Source organism: Carcharodon carcharias, chromosome 10, assembly GCF_017639515.1.
Source record: "Carcharodon carcharias isolate sCarCar2 chromosome 10, sCarCar2.pri, whole genome shotgun sequence".
In the NCBI taxonomy this organism is placed as follows: Eukaryota; Metazoa; Chordata; class Chondrichthyes; order Lamniformes; family Lamnidae; genus Carcharodon; species Carcharodon carcharias.
In genome coordinates, this window is record NC_054476.1 from 11,409,630 (window position 1) to 11,427,735 (window position 18,106).

At 46.5% G+C, this 18,106-nt stretch overlaps 1 protein-coding gene across 7 annotated transcripts in view; it reads left to right on the forward strand.

The window, feature by feature from the left end:
• Positions 1-2,007: 2,007 nt before the first annotated feature.
• The window catches only part of bbox1 (butyrobetaine (gamma), 2-oxoglutarate dioxygenase (gamma-butyrobetaine hydroxylase) 1), a 274,469-nt gene continuing 258,370 nt past the window's right edge, over positions 2,008-18,106 (forward strand). The window contains exon 1 of one of the 7 annotated variants that reach the window (XM_041196843.1): positions 2,008-2,027. The gene's annotated coding sequence lies outside the window, so the exon portion shown is untranslated. Of the gene's footprint in view, positions 2,028-9,396; positions 9,463-10,265; positions 10,451-15,280; positions 15,350-15,933; positions 15,951-16,624; positions 16,756-18,106 lie in introns of those variants that run through there. The other 6 variants (XM_041196840.1, XM_041196838.1, XM_041196844.1 and 3 more) reach the window with 6 other exon arrangements.

Here is an 18,106-nt window from a genome sequence, read left to right on the forward strand (position 1 = left end):
GATCAGTGCTGGGGCCATAATTATTTACAATATATATTAATGACTTGTGAGGGAAGTGAATGTACTATAGCCAGGTTTGCGAATGACACAAAAATAGGTGGAAGATAAGCAGTGAGGGTGACACCAAGAGTCTACAGAAGTGTATAGACAGGTTAAGTGAACAGGCAAAAACTTAGAAAATGGAATATAGGGCAGCATTTTCCCTCCATCTGGGGGGTTGTGTGGGAGCAGGCGCCAGTGCCGCCATTTTACGTGGGAGGGCCAATTAGAGTGGGCAAAAGAGTGCACAGATTTCCCTGAGGCAAAGTGCCGCCTCAGAGAGATTGGTTGAAGTTATAAAAATTTTTTCAAGGCTAGGAAAATTTTTCCTGATATGTCCCCTCATGTGACACCGTCACATGAGCTGGGACATGTCCATTACTGTTAATTAAAAATATTCTGAAAATTTTAAAACCCTCATGAAACCTCATCCCGCCCGTGGATGAGGTTTCGTGCTTTCTCGGAAGGCTGCCTGGGCTCTTCGCCTGCCCGCCAACCCTAAGCTTGGACAGGCAGGTCCATTAATCATTTCAATTACTTTTTAATGGGCCATTGACAGGTCAGCGGGCGCGCAGCCAATGTCACCCCCGTGTCATTTTGCTCGTCAGCAAGTGGGCCCTGCCACCGCTCGCTGACCGGAAAAAGCTGCCCATAATGTGGGAAAATGTGAGGTTATGCACTTTGGCAGGAAGAATAGAGGAGCTGCATATTATCTGAATGGATAAAGACTGCAGAAAACTGCGGCACAGAGGGATTTGGGGGTCCTCGTGCATGAATCACAAAAAGCTAGCATACAAGTTCAGCAGGTAATAGGGAAGACAAATAGAACGTTGGCCTTTATTTTAAAAGGAATGGAGTATAAAAATAGGGGAGTCTTGCTAAAACTATACAAGGCACTAGTTAGGCTACATTTAGAATACTGTGAACAGTTTTGGTCCCCTTATCTAAGGAAAGATATACTGGCATTGGAGGCAGTCCAGAGAAGGTTCACTAGGTTGATCCTGGGTATGGAGGGATTTTCTTATGAGGAGGGGTTGAGTAGGTTGGGCCTGTACTCACCAGAGTTTAGAAGAATGAGAGGCAACTTTATTAAAACATATAAGATTCTTAGGGGGCTTGACAGGGTGCATGCTGATAGGCTGCTTCCCCTAATGGGAGAGTCTAGGACCAGCCAGCATAATCTCAGAGTAAGGGGTTGCCCATTTAGGACAGAGATAAGGAGGAATTTCTTCTCTCAGGGGGTGGTGAATCTGTGGAATTCATTACCGCAGAGGGCTGTAGAGGCTGGGTCGTTGAGTATATTCAAGGTTGAGATAGACATTGTTTTAATCACTAAGGGAATGAAGGGCTATGGGGAAAAGGCAGTAAACTGGAGTTGAGAATTAACAGATCAGCCATGATCTCATTGAATGGTGGAGCAGACTCGATGGGATGAATGGCCTACCTCTGCTCCTACATCTTATGGTCTCATGGTCTAATGAATGCACTTGTGTCCGTACAGGAGAAGAGAATGCATAATGTGTTGGAGCACATAAGTGGTGGGATGCCTAACGTCCTGATTCTCTCCAGGTTTGAGATGGACATCCTGGACCTGGAATACAAGTGAGGAGCAAGGTCCACATGTCTCAGAAAGGCAGTGGTGTCAGAGGATGGTAAGAGTCTAGTGGGCAGATAAGAGACTGAGGGAGTGTGCAAGAAAGGTAGAGTCATGGCGTGTCCAATAAGATCAAATCCAGAGTACCTATTTCTTGTCCAATCACAATGTCTCAGTGAGACAGTTGTCTGTTGTGGCAAGCAAAGTATCTGTGCAAGCATTATGGTTTTAATGTTCTTAACTGTCATATTCTGTTTCTCCCTCAGAAGCACCATCCTCACGATGCGCACAGGGGATTCTCCTTTGATACCTGAGAAGGAACCGCTGACTGCTGCACCTGTATTACATCTGCTTTCTGCACCACGCACCGGTGCACATACTGGCGTGTCGATGGGTAATATCATGTTAGCTCAGTTTGTAGTGCACTGTGGTCAAGATACATCACACTCGCATGAGGAGCTAGTGGAGGCAGGGTGTGCCCAGGGTGCCAGTAGTCAAGGACTGTTGGAGGCCAGGACCATACTGAGTCCAAGGCAGATGGCGAGCCTCTGGAGTCGTCGATCAGCCAGCAGATGCTGGTTGTCCAGTGGGATGCGCGTGGAGACTTGACGGAGATACCTGGCGGTCTGTGTGTCATGGTCCCTGTTTTGGAGGAATCCATGCGGAGCATGAGCATTGCGTTGACCCGGAGCTCCGAGCGCATAGCCTCCTACATTGAGTGGCGACTCTCATGGAGAGGCAGCTCCAGGGATAGATTCAGGGGTTTCTGGGGCTACCAGCGCGAGAGATAGGTGAGGCACCTAGTCACTGAGCTAGATGCACATCCATCACTGGTGAGCAGGGAGGTTCAAACCAAACTTACGCTGGCAGATGAGCTGCATGTCACATCAGGGGGTTCCTCTCAGAGTGCTCCAGGCAAAGGCAGCAGCTCTTCCATTCCTCTGCCAGTGCCCATGGCATCTAATGAGGCCATGATGACTGAGGAGTGCCCAGCCCAAAAGAGGGGTTGTCACAGGTGATATAATTTCAATTGAAACGTGTTCTATGTTCAAATTGTGCAAACATGACCACCAGTTAAAGAGGCTATGATGTTTCATGGTCTGAATGAGATTTATATTTCTCACAGGTGTAGGGCATGAGAGTGGCATGTGACAGACAGGAAGGGCTGCAAACTTTATTTCAGACGTAGTTAGATGACATAAGGCTCATGGGATGGCCTCATCAGGAACGTTCAGCAATGAAGCGTCACCCTTGCCCTCACTTTCATGCCAAGCCTTGAATGCCTAGCTGAATGAGCGGAGAATCCACGTCTCCCTGCCTCCCACAAAGTTCCTCACTTATGCAACCATGTTCTCACCCTGGGCCTCCTCTGGCTCCCCATCGGACCCATCAGTTGAGTCATCCGCTTCGGCCTTGGTAGCAGCCTCGCTGTCTTCATCCTCCAATAGGTCCCCCCTTGAGAGAGCCAGACTGAGCAGAGCGCAGCACACAACAGCAATAAGCGAGATACACTCAGGAGGATATTGCAGTGCTCCCTCTGATTGGTCCAGGCAGCAGAACCTTGTCTGAAGCAGGCCATTGCTCCCCTTAATTACCACTCTTGTAGAAGCATGACTTCTATTGTATCTCTCCTCTGCCTCTGTCCTTGAGTGTCAGAGTAGCGTCATGAACCACCTTTTCAGGGGATAGCCTTTGTCACTTAGCAGCCAACTATCTAACCAAGCTGGAGCGCCGAAAGTCTTGGCACCTAGAGTGTCGCAGGATGCACGCATCATGGAAGCTGCCTCGCTGCCTGTCGCAGACCCGCAGAATCTATGTCCTGTGGTTGCACACAATCTGGACATTGATGGAGTGGAAGCCCTTTCTGTTGACAAAGGCACCCAGCTCACCCACTGGAGCCTTTATGGCTATGAGTGCAATCTATGGCACCCTGGTTGAAGGGGAAGCCAGCAATTGCAGCAAAGCCTCTGGCTCGCTCAGCCTGGCTGGTATCATCAGACTGGAAATGAATGAAGTTCATCACTTGTCTGAACAGAACGTCTGTGATCAGCTTGTTGCGGCTGTGGGCTGAAGATTGGGAAACACCACATAGATCACCTGCTGACCCTTGGAAGGAACCAGAGGTGAAAAAGTTCAGGGCCACTGTCACTTTCAGAGTCACTGACATTGGGTGGCCATCAACACAGTTTGAGGCAGTCTCGGGCCAATCATATGGCATATGAAGGTCACAGCCTCCCTGGAGAGGTGGAGCCTCCTTCGGCACTGGACCTCAGACATGTCCAGGACAAGGATGGGCACAGGGTGTTGTGGGAGGGGGATCTTGAGCACACAACCTTCTAATTCACTGATGGAAGTGCTACCACAAAATCAAGATGACACCTTACTGAAGCGAACCCAATAAATCAACTGTAATACTGCCTAAGAACTTGTGAATGTCTGAAAGCTAACATTTCTTCTGTAGCTACTTGCTGCAAATTGAAGGCAAAACTATCAGCAATTGTATTAGGCGCTAGTGGATTCCATCAACTCCATATAGATCCAGACATCTGCAGCATAGTGGATGCGTAATTGGATCATTATGCCTGTGCTGGTTCTTTGGCAGAATAATCCAAAATTAATCCCAACTGCTTTGTAACTTCCTCTGCTTCTAATATTTAGATAATACTCCTCATGAAACTAATGTGAGCAGACGCTGGTGTAGTGGTAATGTTGCTGGGCCAGTAATCCAGAGATCCAGGCTAATGCCCTGGTGACATGAGTTTGGTGGAATTTAAATTCAATTATTAAATCTGCAACAAAAAACTAGTCTCAGTTATGGTAACCATGAAAATATCATCAATTGTTGTAAAAACCCATCTGGTTCACCATGTCCTTTAGGGAAGGAAATCTGCCTTCTTACCTGTTCAGGCCTACATGTGACTCCAGACCCACAGCAATGTGGTTGACTCTGAACTGCACTCTAAAATGGTGTAGCAAGCCACTCAGTTCAAGGGCATAGAGGGATGGGCAACTAATGCTGGCCTTGCCAGTGATGCCCGCATCCCATGAAAGACTAAATTTTTAAAATGATGGATTGTCGTAAAAACCCATATGGTTTATTAACATCCTTTAGGAAAGGAAATCTGCCATATCTTACCTAGTCTGTCTACATATGGCTTCAGATCCACAGCAATGTGGTTGATTCTTGATTGCCTTCTGAATGGGCCTAGCAGACCACTCAATTGCATCAAACTGTTACAGACAAGTTGAAAAAGAATAAAATGAGATGGACCACTCGGCAATGCCCTTGGCACTAGAAATGACAAAGGCACAGCCTGCCCAGTCAACCTTAAAGTTCTCTTCTCTAATAACTTGCGCCAAACTTGGGACAGCGGTGCTACAGACTTGTCAAGCTATAGACATAATCACCGAATCATACTTTACAGCCAATTTCCCCATCGTCAGCCAAGTATTTAAAGTTCCACTGGCAGGACAAATCCACCAGAGGTGGTGGCATAGTGGTTTACAGTCAGGAGGCAGTGACCCTGAGAGTCCTCAACACTGACTATGGTCAAACATGAGCAGGGAAACCTCCTGCTGATTATCACCTAATGCCCTCTCTCAGCTGATGAATCAGTACTTATCCAGGTTGAAGAGCACTTGGAAGAAGGACTAAGAGTAGCAAGGCACAAAATGTACTCTGGTGGGTGAATTCAACTTACTCAGCAATAACTAGCTCACCAATGCTCAGGCTGGGTTCTGCATCAGTAGTTCCTGCATCATTACAGTCTTCATCCAAACATGGACAAAGCAGCCAAATTCCAGAGGTAAGATGATAATGACCACCTTGAACATCAAAGCAGTATTTGACTGAGTGTGGCATCAAGGAGCCCTTGAAAAATTGAAGTCAATGGGACCCAGGTGGAAAACTCTCCACATGTTGAGTCATACCTAGCACAAAGAAAGATGGTGATGGTTGTTGGGGGCCAATCATCTCAGTTACAGGATATCACTGCAGGAGTTCCTCAAGGTACTGTCCTAGGCCCAGCCATCTTCAGCTGTTTCATTGATGACCTTCCCTCCATCGTAAGGTCAGAAATGGCATTGTTCACTGATGGCTGCACAATGTTCCAAACTATTTGCAATTCCTCAGATACTGAAGCAGTCCATGCCCATATGCAGCAAGACCTGGACAACATTTAGACTTGGGATCATAAGTGGCAAGTAACATATGCAAGACACAAATGCTAGACTCTACCCTTGACATCCAATAGTACTACCATCACTGAATCCCACTACCATCATCCTGGGGGTTACCATTGAACAGAAACTGAACTGGACCAAACATATATTTAATAAAAAACATAAAGTGATGGAAAAACTCAGCCAGTCTGGCAGCATCTGTGGAGAAAGAAACAGAGTTAATGTTTTGAGTCCAATATGACTTCTTTGGCTTTACTGGATGAGTGCAGATTAAACAAAAAAGTGAAGAAGCACAACACGATCACCAAGGTTCCTTGGACAGCATCTTGCAAACTCGTAACCTCAACTCCTAGATAAACAATGAGGGCAGCTGCACAGGAAACACATCACTTGCAAGTTCCCCTTTAATTTACACACTATCCTGACTTGGAAATATATCGCCATTTCTCCAATGTCGTTGGGTCAAAATCCTGGAACTCCTGACCTAACAGAACTGTGGATGTACTTACACCACATGAACTGCAACGGTTCAAGGGGATAGCTCACCAACACCTTCTCAAGGATAGTTAGGGATAAGCAGTTGCTGGCCTTGCCAGCAATGTTCACATCCTAAGAATGAATACAAAAATAAAGTTTCAAGTGTTGTTTCTATCCACTTTATTGTTGGGTCCAGCATACCATTGCACAATAGAGATCATACACAGTTTTCAACTTATATTGCAAGAGTTTTGTGAACATGGCCAAGCTATTTGACTCACATGTGAAAAGATATTTGAAAATCTGCTTTTCTTTGGAGAAACCAATAGAACTGAATGTATTTTTGTCATAATTATATCAGTGACTTTTTTTAATATAATTAACCTTAATGTGTTGTCTGTTCACAAATAAGAACAAACTAGGATTCTCATCTGTACTTAGTTTGTTTTTGAACTGTCCTTTTTAATGTAAACAGGGCAGTAAAAACATGTATTTTTGTCCAATTTACAAGGTTTAGAGTGAACAATCCAAACTGAACAGAGATCAGCGTCCAGTTGTGACAGACAACCAAAAGCACGAACTTCCTCTCCACAAATGCTGTCTGGTCTGTCGGTTTAGTTACTTAGATTGGAGAAGGGTTGGAAGTGGTGCGTCCCAAAGCTCTGCAATGTTCTTGGTGTGATTATAAGCAACAGAATACTGAAATTTACTGACAGCCTCAAAGGAGGAGGTCTATTATACTGAGGACAGTAAAAGATGATTGAATGAGCAATCGGGTGGCAGAACCAATTTGGTGTGTGCTGGAAAAACTCAGTAGGTCTGGCAGCATCTGTCGAGAGAGAAACAGAATGAACATTGAGTCTGTATGACTCTTCAGAGCATATCACCACCAAACACATTTTCCCCTCACGCCACGTCAGCATTCCGTAGGGACCATTCCTTCCGTGGTCCACTCCTCCATCATCCCCAACTCCTCAATCCCTGCCACTTTACCTCCTCCCTCCTCACCATCCAAGGCCCGAAACACTCCTTTCAGATGAAGCAGTGCTTCACTTGCACCTCCTTCAATTTGGCCTACTGTATTCATTGCTCTCAATGCGGTCTCCTCTACAATGGAGAGACCAAACACAGACTGGGTGACCGCTTTGCGGAACACCTTCGTTCAGTCTACAGGCATGACTCAGACCTTCCTGTCGCTTGCCATTTCAACACACCATCCTGCTCTTGTGCCCACATGTCTGTCTTTGGCCTGCTGCAATGTTCCAGTGAAGCCCAACGCAAACTGGAGGAACAGTACCTCATCTTACGATTAGGCACCTCACAGCCTTCTGGACTTAAAAAAAAAACACAGCTCTGAAGAAGGGTCATATGGACTCTAACCGTTAACTGTTTCTCTCTCCACAGATGCTGCTAGACCTGCTGAGTTTTTCCAGCATGTTCTGTTTTTATTTCAGATTTCCAACATCTGCAGTATTTTGCTTTTATCTCGGTGTGCACTAATGTTGGGTGTATTTTTGGGGGAGACTTAAGGAATAGGAACATACATTCAGTGGAAAGATGGTTGTGGATGATCATCCACAGTAGTAAAAATACCAAATGCCCAGTAGATTAAAGCCTTAACACAGGCCAACAGCATTTTGGAAGGGAATAAAGATCACACATTGCTTGGTTAATAAGACTCTAAATGTGGCAGAGGAGCAAAAGGGATCTGCAAGTACAATACACAAACAATGAAAAGTGGTGATGCGGGTTAATAAGGCTATTTTTTAAAAAGCAAGTCAAGCAGTGCGATTTATTTCTAGTCCTTTAGAAAAGTGGCAATGCAACATTTGACTTTTATGGGACCTTGGTTATAACACACTTGGAGTACTGTGCACAGTTCTTGTCTCCATATTATAAAAAGTATATGGAAGCATTGGTTAAAGATGCCAAAAATAACTTGCAAGGATTACACCAGAACAAAGCAGTCATACCTGTCAGGAAAGATTGTAAACAGGCTCCAGAAAAATTTCCATTATATAAAATAAAAAAAAACCCACTAGAGCTATACCTTGAGTGCCCTACCATCCATTCTTAATTAGCACATTCGTTTAGATAATATCACCAACTTTAACTTTAACACCTATGTGTTCTATTGTACTATTGTTGTTGACATCTTTTGATGATCTGCTTCTATCACTGCTTGTTTGTCGCTACAACCACACCAACCCCCTCCACCTCTCTGTCTCTCTATCTCTCCGCCCCCCACACACACACCTTAAACCAGCTTATATTTCAGCTCTTTCCTGGACTCGAACTCAAGTTCTGTCGAAGGGTCATGAGGACTCGAAACGTCAACTCTTTTCTTCTCCGCCGATGCTGCCAGACCTGCTGAGTTTTTCCAGGTAATTCTGTTTTTGTTTTGGATTTCCAGCATCCGCAGTTTTTTTGTTTTTTTTTCCAGAAAAGAGAGGCTGTTCTCTTCAGAACAGTTCTAAAGAAAGGTCCTTGACCTGAAATGTTAACTCTATTTCTCATTCCACAGATACTGCAAGACCAGCATTTTCTGTTTTTGTTTGTGATTTACAGCATCCACAATCATTTACTTTTGCTTTGACATAATGGGAGAGTTAGATGAAGAGGAGTAGGAGGCTTGTAGGGAGCAAAAAAATACCAGCAGAACCTCAGTTGGACTTAATGGCCTCTTCCTGTGGTACAGATTTGATATACTTTCCATTTCAAATTTTTGTTCCAGATTTCAACATTGGCAGCGTTTTGGTTTAGGTTGAGAGAGACACGATAAAAAATCAGCCTTCCCTTTGATGTTTGAACGTTAAGCCCCCAGTTGAAGCATTTGACTTTAATAGGTGAACGGAAGGGAAAGATCCTAAACTGCAACTCCTGGTTCTTCCTCTGTTTAACCTTTCCTGCTGGGTATAAATTCTCAGTTCTGGTGTAACCCTTGCCAATGTATTCATTCATTTATTTATTTATTTTTTGGGCATCTTTCCCACGATCTGTTTTATAATTATGGAGGCAAGAGCTGTCCACCTCTGATTCTGGCCTTTTGGCTGAACCACGCAAACACTGAAACCACCCCCCCCCCCCCCCCCCCAAAGCTCCTCCTACAAACGGCGGGGAGCCCCGCGGGCAGCAGGTTGGGGACGATTTCGAATGACATTGCAAAGCAGGTAAACAGTTTTGTGTGTATGTGAGGTGGAAATTCCCAGTAGAAATTAATTTGACCTCCCTCCCTCCCTCCCCCACCCACCCAATTGTCGAGGTGGTGGTGGGGGAGGGGGGAGGGGAGATAGGAAGACACAAGGCGGGGTGGGGGTGGGGGAGGGGAGATAGGAAGACACAAGGCGGGGTGGGGGTGAGGGGGGGGGTTTGAGTGTCAGGAGAGCAGGAGGCACGCGGAGCTTATGCTCGAAAGTTTTTATACATAAATAAAAAGAATGGGGGGGGGGGGGGGGAGGAGAGAAATAAAAAAAAAACACCCCTCCCCTCCCCTCCCCTCCCCTCCCCTCCTCTCCTCCCCCGTCTTTTCCGGGCCGTGGAAACCGAGCCCGCGCTTCTGTCGACAACTTACCAGCGTTGAGGGAGGCGGGGGGGGGGGGGGGGGGGGGGGGGGGGGGGGGCGGGGCGGGGCCGGGGGGGGGGGGCGGGGCCTCCCGCTTAATCACTCGGCCCGCTGATTGGTGGGACCCCGCGAGCTGGAGCCCGCGTCCCCCACGGCGATTGGTGGTTCCGCACTGTCAAACCTTTTGACGTGTGCGCCGGGGTGGGTGGGGCTGGGGCTGGGGCTGGGGAGGGCGGGGGCTAACGCACTTGGCGGCCGCGCGTTGGCCGAGGAAGAAGGGGGAGGGGGAGGGGGGAGGGGGGAGGTGGCCGGGCGTGCTGGCGCGCGCGGTGACGGTTGGTTGGTTGGTTGGAGGAGGAGGAGGAGGGAGTTACATGCATTAGATTTGCCCTTGAAGCGTGAGAATATAGTTGGTGCCTCCAATGTACAGCAGATCCAGGAAGTGATCCAGGAAGTGATTCAGCAGAAACAAAAACAAAAATAGCTGAGGCGGGGGGGAGAAAAACTGAGCAGGTCTGGCAGCATCTGCGGAGAGGGACACAGTTAACGTTTCCAGTCCGAATGACCCTTCAACAGAACAGAAAAATAGAAGAGAGGTGAAATATAAGCGGGTTTAAGGTGTGGTGAAGGGATCAAAATAGTCTAAAAGGTGGAGGTAAAACAATGGATGGAAGTACATTTAAAAATAATGGAAATAGGTGGGAAAAGAAAAATCTATATAAGTTATTGGCAAAAAACGGGGGGGGGGGGGGGTGTGGTGGGGAGATCAGAAAAGGGTGTGGGGATGGAGGAGAGAGCTCGTGATCTAAAGTTGTTGAACTCAATGTTCAGTCTGGAAGACCATAAGACGTGGGAGCAGAAATTAGGCCATTCTGCCCATCGAGTCTGCTCCGCCATTCAGTCATGGCTGATAAGTTTCTCAACCCCATTCTCCCGCCTTCTCCCCGTACCCTTTGATCCCCTTACCAATCAAGAACCTATCTATCTCGGTCTTAAATACACTCAATGGCCTGGCCTCCACAGCCTTCTGTGGCAATGAATTCCATAGATTCACCACTCTCTGGTTAAAGAAGTTTCTCCTCATCTCTGTTCCAAAAGGTCTTCCCTTTACTCTGAGGCTGTGCCCTCGAGTCCTAGTCTCTCCTACTAATGGAAACATCTTCCCCATGTCCACTCTATCCAGTCCTCTCAAAATTCTGTAAGTTTCAATCAGATCCCCTCTCATCTTTCTAAACTCCATTGAGTATAGACCCAGAGTCCTCAAACGTTCCTTAAACGGAAGGCTGTAAAGTGCCTAGTCGGAAGATGAGGTGCTGTTCCTCCAGTTTGCATTGAGCTTCACTGGAACATTGCAGCAAGCCAAGGATGGACATGTGGGCATGAGAGCAGGGTGAAGTGTTGAAATGCCAAGGGACAGGGAGGTCTTGGTCATGCTTGTGGACAGACCGAAGGTGTTCCGCAAAGCGGTCGCCCAGTCTGTGTTTGGTCTCTGCAATGTAGAGGAAATTGCATTGGGAGCAGTGAATGCAGTAGACTAAATTGAGGGAAGCGCAAGTGAAATGCTGCTTCACTTGAATGGAGTGTTTGGGGCCTTGGATGGTGAGGAGGGGGGAAGTAAAGAAGCAGGTGTTGCACCTTCTACAGTTGCATGGGAAGGTGCCGTGGGAGGGGGTTGAGGTATAGGGGGTGATGGAGGAGTGGACCAGGGTGTCCCGGAGGGAACGATCCCTGTGGATTGCTGCTGGTGGGGGGGGGGGGGGGGGTGAAGGGAAGAATGTGTTTGGTGGTGGCATCATGCTGGAGTTGGCAGAAATGGCAGAGGATGATCTTTTGAATGCAGAGGCTGGTGGGGTGATAAGTGAGGACAAGGGGAACCCTATCATGGTCCTGGGAGGGAGAGGAAGGTGTGAGGGCGGATGTGCAGGAGATGGGCCGGACACAATTGAGGGCCCTGTCAACCACCGTGGGTGGAAAACCTCGGTTAAGGAAGGAGGAATACATGTCAGAGGAACTGTTTTTGAAAGTGGCATCATCAGAACAGATACAACGAAACCGAAGGAACTGAGAGAATGGGATGGAGTCCTTACAGAAAGCGGGGTGTGAGGAGCTGTAGTCAAGGTAGCTGTGGGAATCGGTAGGCTTGTAATGGATATTGATGGACACTCTATCACCAGAAATTGAGACAAGAGAGGTCAAGGAAGGGAAGGGAAGTGTCAGAGATGGACCATGTGAAAATGATGGGTGGAAATTGGAAGCAAAATTAATAAATTTTTCCAAGTCCCGATGAGAGCATGAAGCAGCACTGAAGTAATCATCGATGTACCAGAGGAATAGTTGTGGGAGGGGGCCAGAGTAGGACTGGAACAAGGAATGTACCACATACCCCATAAAGAGACAGGCATAACTGGTACCCATAGCCACACTTTTTATTTGGAGAAAGTGAGAGGAGTTTAAGGAGAAATTGTGCAGTGAGAGAACAAGTTCAGCCAGACGGAGGAGAATAGTGGTGGTTGGGGATTGTTCGGGCCTCTGTTCGAGGAAAAAGCGGAGAGCCCTCAGATCATCCCGGTGGGGGATGGATGTGTAGAGGGATTGGACGTCCATGGTGAAGAGGAGGCGGTTGGGGCCAGAGAACTGGAAATTGTTGATATGATGTAGGGTATCAGAGGAATTTCAGATGTAGGTGGGAAGTAACTGGACAAGGGGAGAGAGAAGGCAGTCAAGATAGCAAGAAATGAGTTCTGTGGGGCAGGAACAGGCTGACACGATCGGTCTGCCGGGACAGTCTTGTTTGTGGATTTTGGGTAGGAGGTAGAAGCCGGCCGTCTGACGCTGGGAGACTAACAGGTTGGAAGTTGTGGAAGGAAGATCTCCAGAGGAGATGAGGTCAGTAACAGTCCTGGAAACAATGGCTTGATGTTCAGTGGTGGGGTCATGGTCCAGGGAGAGGTAGGAGGAAGTGTCTGTGAGTTGATGCTCAGCCTCTGCGAGGTAGAGGTCAGTGCGCCAGACAACAACAGCACCACCCTTGTCAGCAGGTTTGATGACAATGTCAGGGTTGGACCTGAGAGAACAGAGTGCAGCAAGTTCAGAGAGATACAGGTTAGAGTGGGTGGGAGGAGCAGAGAAATTGAGACGACTGATGTCATGCCATCAGTTCTCAATGAAAATATCAAGAGAAGGTAAGAGGGAGGGGTCCAGGTGGAGGGACAATATTAGAGGGGGGTAAAAGTATCCGTTGAACGGGGAGAAGACTCCTGCCCAAAGAAGTGAGCACGGAGATGAAGGCGGCGGAAGAAGAGTTCAGCATCGTGCTGAGCCCGAAATTCATTGAGATGAGGGCGTAAGATGAAGGTGTAAATATTCAGCAGGTCTGGCAGCATTTGCGGAGAGAATAACAGAGCTGGAGTGAACAGAGTGATGTAATTTTCTTCACTACAGCGAGTAACACACCTCCTGACTCCCCAAAGCCTGTCCACCCTTTACAGGGCACAAGCCAGGGGTGTGACAGAATACTCCCTACTTGCCTGGATGAGTGCAGCTCCAATAACAGTCAAGAAGCTCAACAGCATCCTGGGCAAAGCAGCCCGCTTTCTCTGCACCCCATCCATCACCTGAAACATCCACTCCCTCCACCACCAATGCACAGTGGTAGCAGTAAATACCATCTACAACATGCACTGCAGCAACTCACCAAGCCTCCATAGGCATCATCTTACAAACTTGTGACCTTTACCATCCAGAAGGACAAGAGATGGGAACACCACCATTTGCAAGTTCCCCTCCAAGCCACACTTGGACTTGGAACTATATCATCATTCCTTCAAAATCCTGGAGCTCCCTCTCCAATAGCACTGTGGATGTACCTACACCATAAGGACTGCAGTCGCTTAAGAAGGCAGCTCACCAACTTCTCAAGAGCAGCTAGGGGTGGGCGACAAATGCTGGCCTAGCCGGCTACGCTCTCACCCTGTGAAAGAGTGACAAAAAGCAGACCATCTGTTTCAAGTGGAATATTACTTCTTCAGGACCCCTTCAGAATATCTTCTGCTGCTCAGCGACTTAACCAGTTATCCAGTCGGTCCAAGGAAGGAGCAAATGGTTCAGATTAAATCGCTGCTGTTGTATCTGATTTTGGTGAGAGCCGAAGTTAATTGTTATGCACCGCAAAGTGGGTGTGGACCAGAGGAGAAAGAAGAATCATGGGAACAGATGCACAACAGAATTCAAACAATATAAGCTGTGACAGGCCATTGGTGGCAGGTGACCTGTGAGAATACGAGGTCACTGAACAAGAATACCAGTTGTTCAAATCTAACTTTAAGAATATGCCAGGCTATGAGTTTACAGATCTTGATTGAATACAATTCTGCTGATGGCCCACAGTCCTTTTATGGATGTTAAGTTTTGAACTCCTAAAGCTGTTCTAAATCTATCCAATTTAGTGTGGTGGTATTGCCACAGAACATGATGGAGGCTGTCCTCAGTGTGAAGATAGGACTTTGGCTCCAGTATGACTGTGCCGTTATCACTCCTACCAGTACTGTCATGGATCGAAGCATCTACAGCAAAGAGATTGATGAGGTTGAAGTTAAGAAGCTTTTTCCCTCATGTTGCTTTTCTCACCACCTGCTGCAAACCCTGTCTGGCACATGTGTCTTGAAATTCAGCCAGTAGTGGTGATACCAAGATACTCTTGATGATGGATGTTGCAGCCCCCCACCCAGAGTACATTCTGTGCCCTTGTTATCCTTAGCGCTTCCTTAAAGTGGTGCTCAACATGGAGGAGCGCTGATCCATCAGCTAAGGGTGGGAGGGAGTTAGTGGCAGGATGTTTCATTGCCCATGTTTGACATGATGCCATGTGACTTTATGGATCCAAAGTCAATGTTGAGGACTCTCCGGGTCACTCCCTGCTACTCTGCTGTCACTTTGGGTCTGTCCTGACAGTGGGAAAAGATGGTGATGGAGGAGTCGGGAACCTTGGCTGTAGGGTATGACTTAGTGAGTATAACCATGTCAGGCTGTTGCTTGACTTGTCTGTGGGACTGCTCTCCCAATTTTGGCTCTAGTTCCCCAGATGTGAGTGACAAGGACTCTGCAGAGTTGACTGGACAGGGTTTGCCTTTGTTGTTTCAGGTGCCTAGATTAATGCCGGGTGGTCCGTCTGGTTTTATAGCATTATGATATGATTGTTGCACAGAAGGATGCCAATTTAACCATACTGTCCGTGCCTGCTCTCAGCAAGAGTAACTTAGCTCGTCCTACTCCCCTGCCTTTTCTCCTCAGTCTGCAAAATTTTCTCTTCAGATAATTATCCAATTCCCCCTTGAAAGCCACGACTGAAACTATTTCCACTTTTCAACTTCTCTGCAGCAGTCCATTTCAGAGGGCAGTTAAGAGTCGATCACATTTCTGTGGGTCTGGAGTCACATGTAGGCTTGCCCAGGTAGGGTACTGCAGATTTCCTTCGCTGAAGGCGATTAGTGAACCAGGTGGGTTGTTATGATAATCCAGTAATTTCATAATTAATATTACTGAGACTAGCATTTTATTCCAGTTTTATTAATTGAATCTGCCATGGTGGGGTTTGTACTCATGTCTTTGGAGCACTAGCCCAGTAACATTAGCACTATGCTGCCATTCCCCCTGATATCTCCTTATGTAACATGTTGTCAAATTTTGTTTTAGTTATGCCGATGTACAATTTGTAATAGAGATATGCAATATAGAATATGTATTCAGTCTCCATTTATTAAGCCATACGTTTTGTCTTAATGATTTTTTAAAACATTTCGATAGTAAAACCAAAGAAAATTTTGATCCATAGGAACATAGGACTTAGGAGCAGGAGTAGGCCATTCAGCCCTTCGAGCCTGCTCTGCTATTCAGTAAGATCATGGTTGATCTGTTTGTGGCCTCAGCTCCACTTTTCTGTCTGCCCTCCATAACTTTTGATTCCCTTGTCTCTCAAAAATCTATCTAACTCAGCCTTCAGTAAATTCAATACCCAGCCTCCATTACGTTCTGGGGAAGAGAATTCCACACACCAGTGACTCAGAGAAAAAAAAATTCTCCTCATCTCTGTCTTAAAAGGTAGGCCTCTTATTCTTAAACTACGTCCCCTAGTTTTAGTCTCTCCCACCAGAGGAAACATCCTCCTTGTATCTACCCTATCAAGTCTCCTCAAGATTTTATATGTTTCAATAAGATCACCTCTCATTCTTCTAAATTCCAGTGGGTCCAAGCCCAGCCTGTTTAACCTTTCTTTGTAGGACAAGACCTTCAACCCTGGAATGAGTTGAAAGTAGTAATATCCTTTTTCAAATAAGGAGACCAAAATTGTACACACTACTCCAGATGTGGTCACACCAAGGCCCAGAGAAAACAGAGTAGTTTGGGACATAGGTATTTCTATATACTGTAGGGTAAGAAGCTGGGTGGTGAGAACCTATGGTGCTGCAATGCCATCAGTGGTAACAGAAGTTGAGTACAGCATGACAAGTTCACATTGGCAATTTCCTGTAAGCAGCCTCCTGCCATTGGCACTAACTTTGTCATCAGATATAAGTTTGAGTCTTACACTGGCCTTCTTGCAGACTTGGTAGTTTCCATTGTAAATATGGATAGGGGAATCTATAAAAAAGAAGTTCGACATAAAATGCCTTGTGATGTTTTATTATGTTAAATGCAAAAAAAGTTGTTGTTATATCTATCATATAATTTATTATATTGCTGATGAAATCCGCAGCCATACTTTTGTTACTTCCAGATTTGACTATCCTAGTGCTCTCCTTGGATGCCCTGCCACCCTCCGTAAACTTGAGCTGAACCAAGACTCTCCTGCTCATGTTTAGACCTTTGAGGAAAAGGTCTAAAGCTGCTGGAGTAAAATGGAGAGGTAGAGTACCCTTTTGACAGGCCCAGGAATCCATTTTGTATAGGTTCAGGTACTCCTTTGGGAGAGCTAAGGTGCCCTTTGGGATTTGTAAGAGTAGACATGAATGTGTGTAAAAAGTGGATAAGCTCTGTGGAACTGAAAGTTTTCAAGGAATTTAAATCTCCTGCCCTTTAAATTTTAAAAAGCCTGTTATTTAAAAAAATCAATTCTGACAATTTCACTCTGCTGACACTCTGCTGGCTTGAGAATTATCTTTTTTTTAATTCACTCACCAGATGTGGGCTTCGCTGGCTGGGCTAGCATTTTATTGCCCATTCCTAGTTGGCCTTGAGAAGGTCGGGGTGAGGTGCCTTCTTGAACCGCTGCAGTCACGTGGAAGTACACTCACGGTGCTGTTAGGAAGTGAGTTCCAGGATTTTGACCCAGCGACATGATTAGTCATGGTAGGATTAGTGCTGCATGACAAACTCCACAACCTAGCATTATTGCAGTATGGTGCCTGTCACTTTACAATTTGTTTGATGGCTCCAAGTAGTCATAAAGCTTTTAATGTGGGTCTATGAATACAGGTGTGTTTTCATAAGGGATTATATACTTGAATGAACTGTTTGCTTTTATAAAGAAATTAAGTAGTTGAAAGAATTTAAATATGTTGAATGGATTTTTAATCAATGAGTTTTTTTAAATAGTGAAGTCCTCAATAGACACTTCATCTTATTTCACCTCAGCATGGGTCCTGAGGACTGCCCATGGTAGACACTGGGTGAGTTTACATGGAAGCTGTCAGGCAAAGGGTGGTCGTTGAGGGGCATGTGTTGGCATGAGTTGGCACTAAATTGGCATAGGGGCTATGAAAGGCCATGGGGGTAGGTGGAGGGGCATAGGTTGGTATGAATGGATGAGGGGCCATAGAGGATGGGTGGGGGGCATGGGTGAGGTATGAGGAGTGTGTGGAGGTTGAGGGAGTGTGAGGGATAAGGGCTAGTGTTTTTTTTTATTCTTTCTCTTACAAATCCCAGTGCACCGAGGCAGGCCTTTCACACAGCCAGCTTCCTCATCCGGCGCCGGCTTCCGCATCCGGCCTCTGTGGCTTCAAACTCATTCTTTCTTTGGTTGGAGGGCCTGACTTCTATTAACACCCCCACCTTCCCCCCCCCCCCCCCCCCCCCCCCCAACCCACCTAAAATGAAAATTAGAACATCCGGGGCACTTTCTCCGAAGATGGGTTTGAGGAGTCGGGAATTTTCCTGACTCCCTACCCCCGCCTTGAGAATGAAAATTCAGCCCAATGTCACTCTGCAAGATTACCGTTACTAATCATTGTACACCGTCCGAATTCCAGATTTTCATT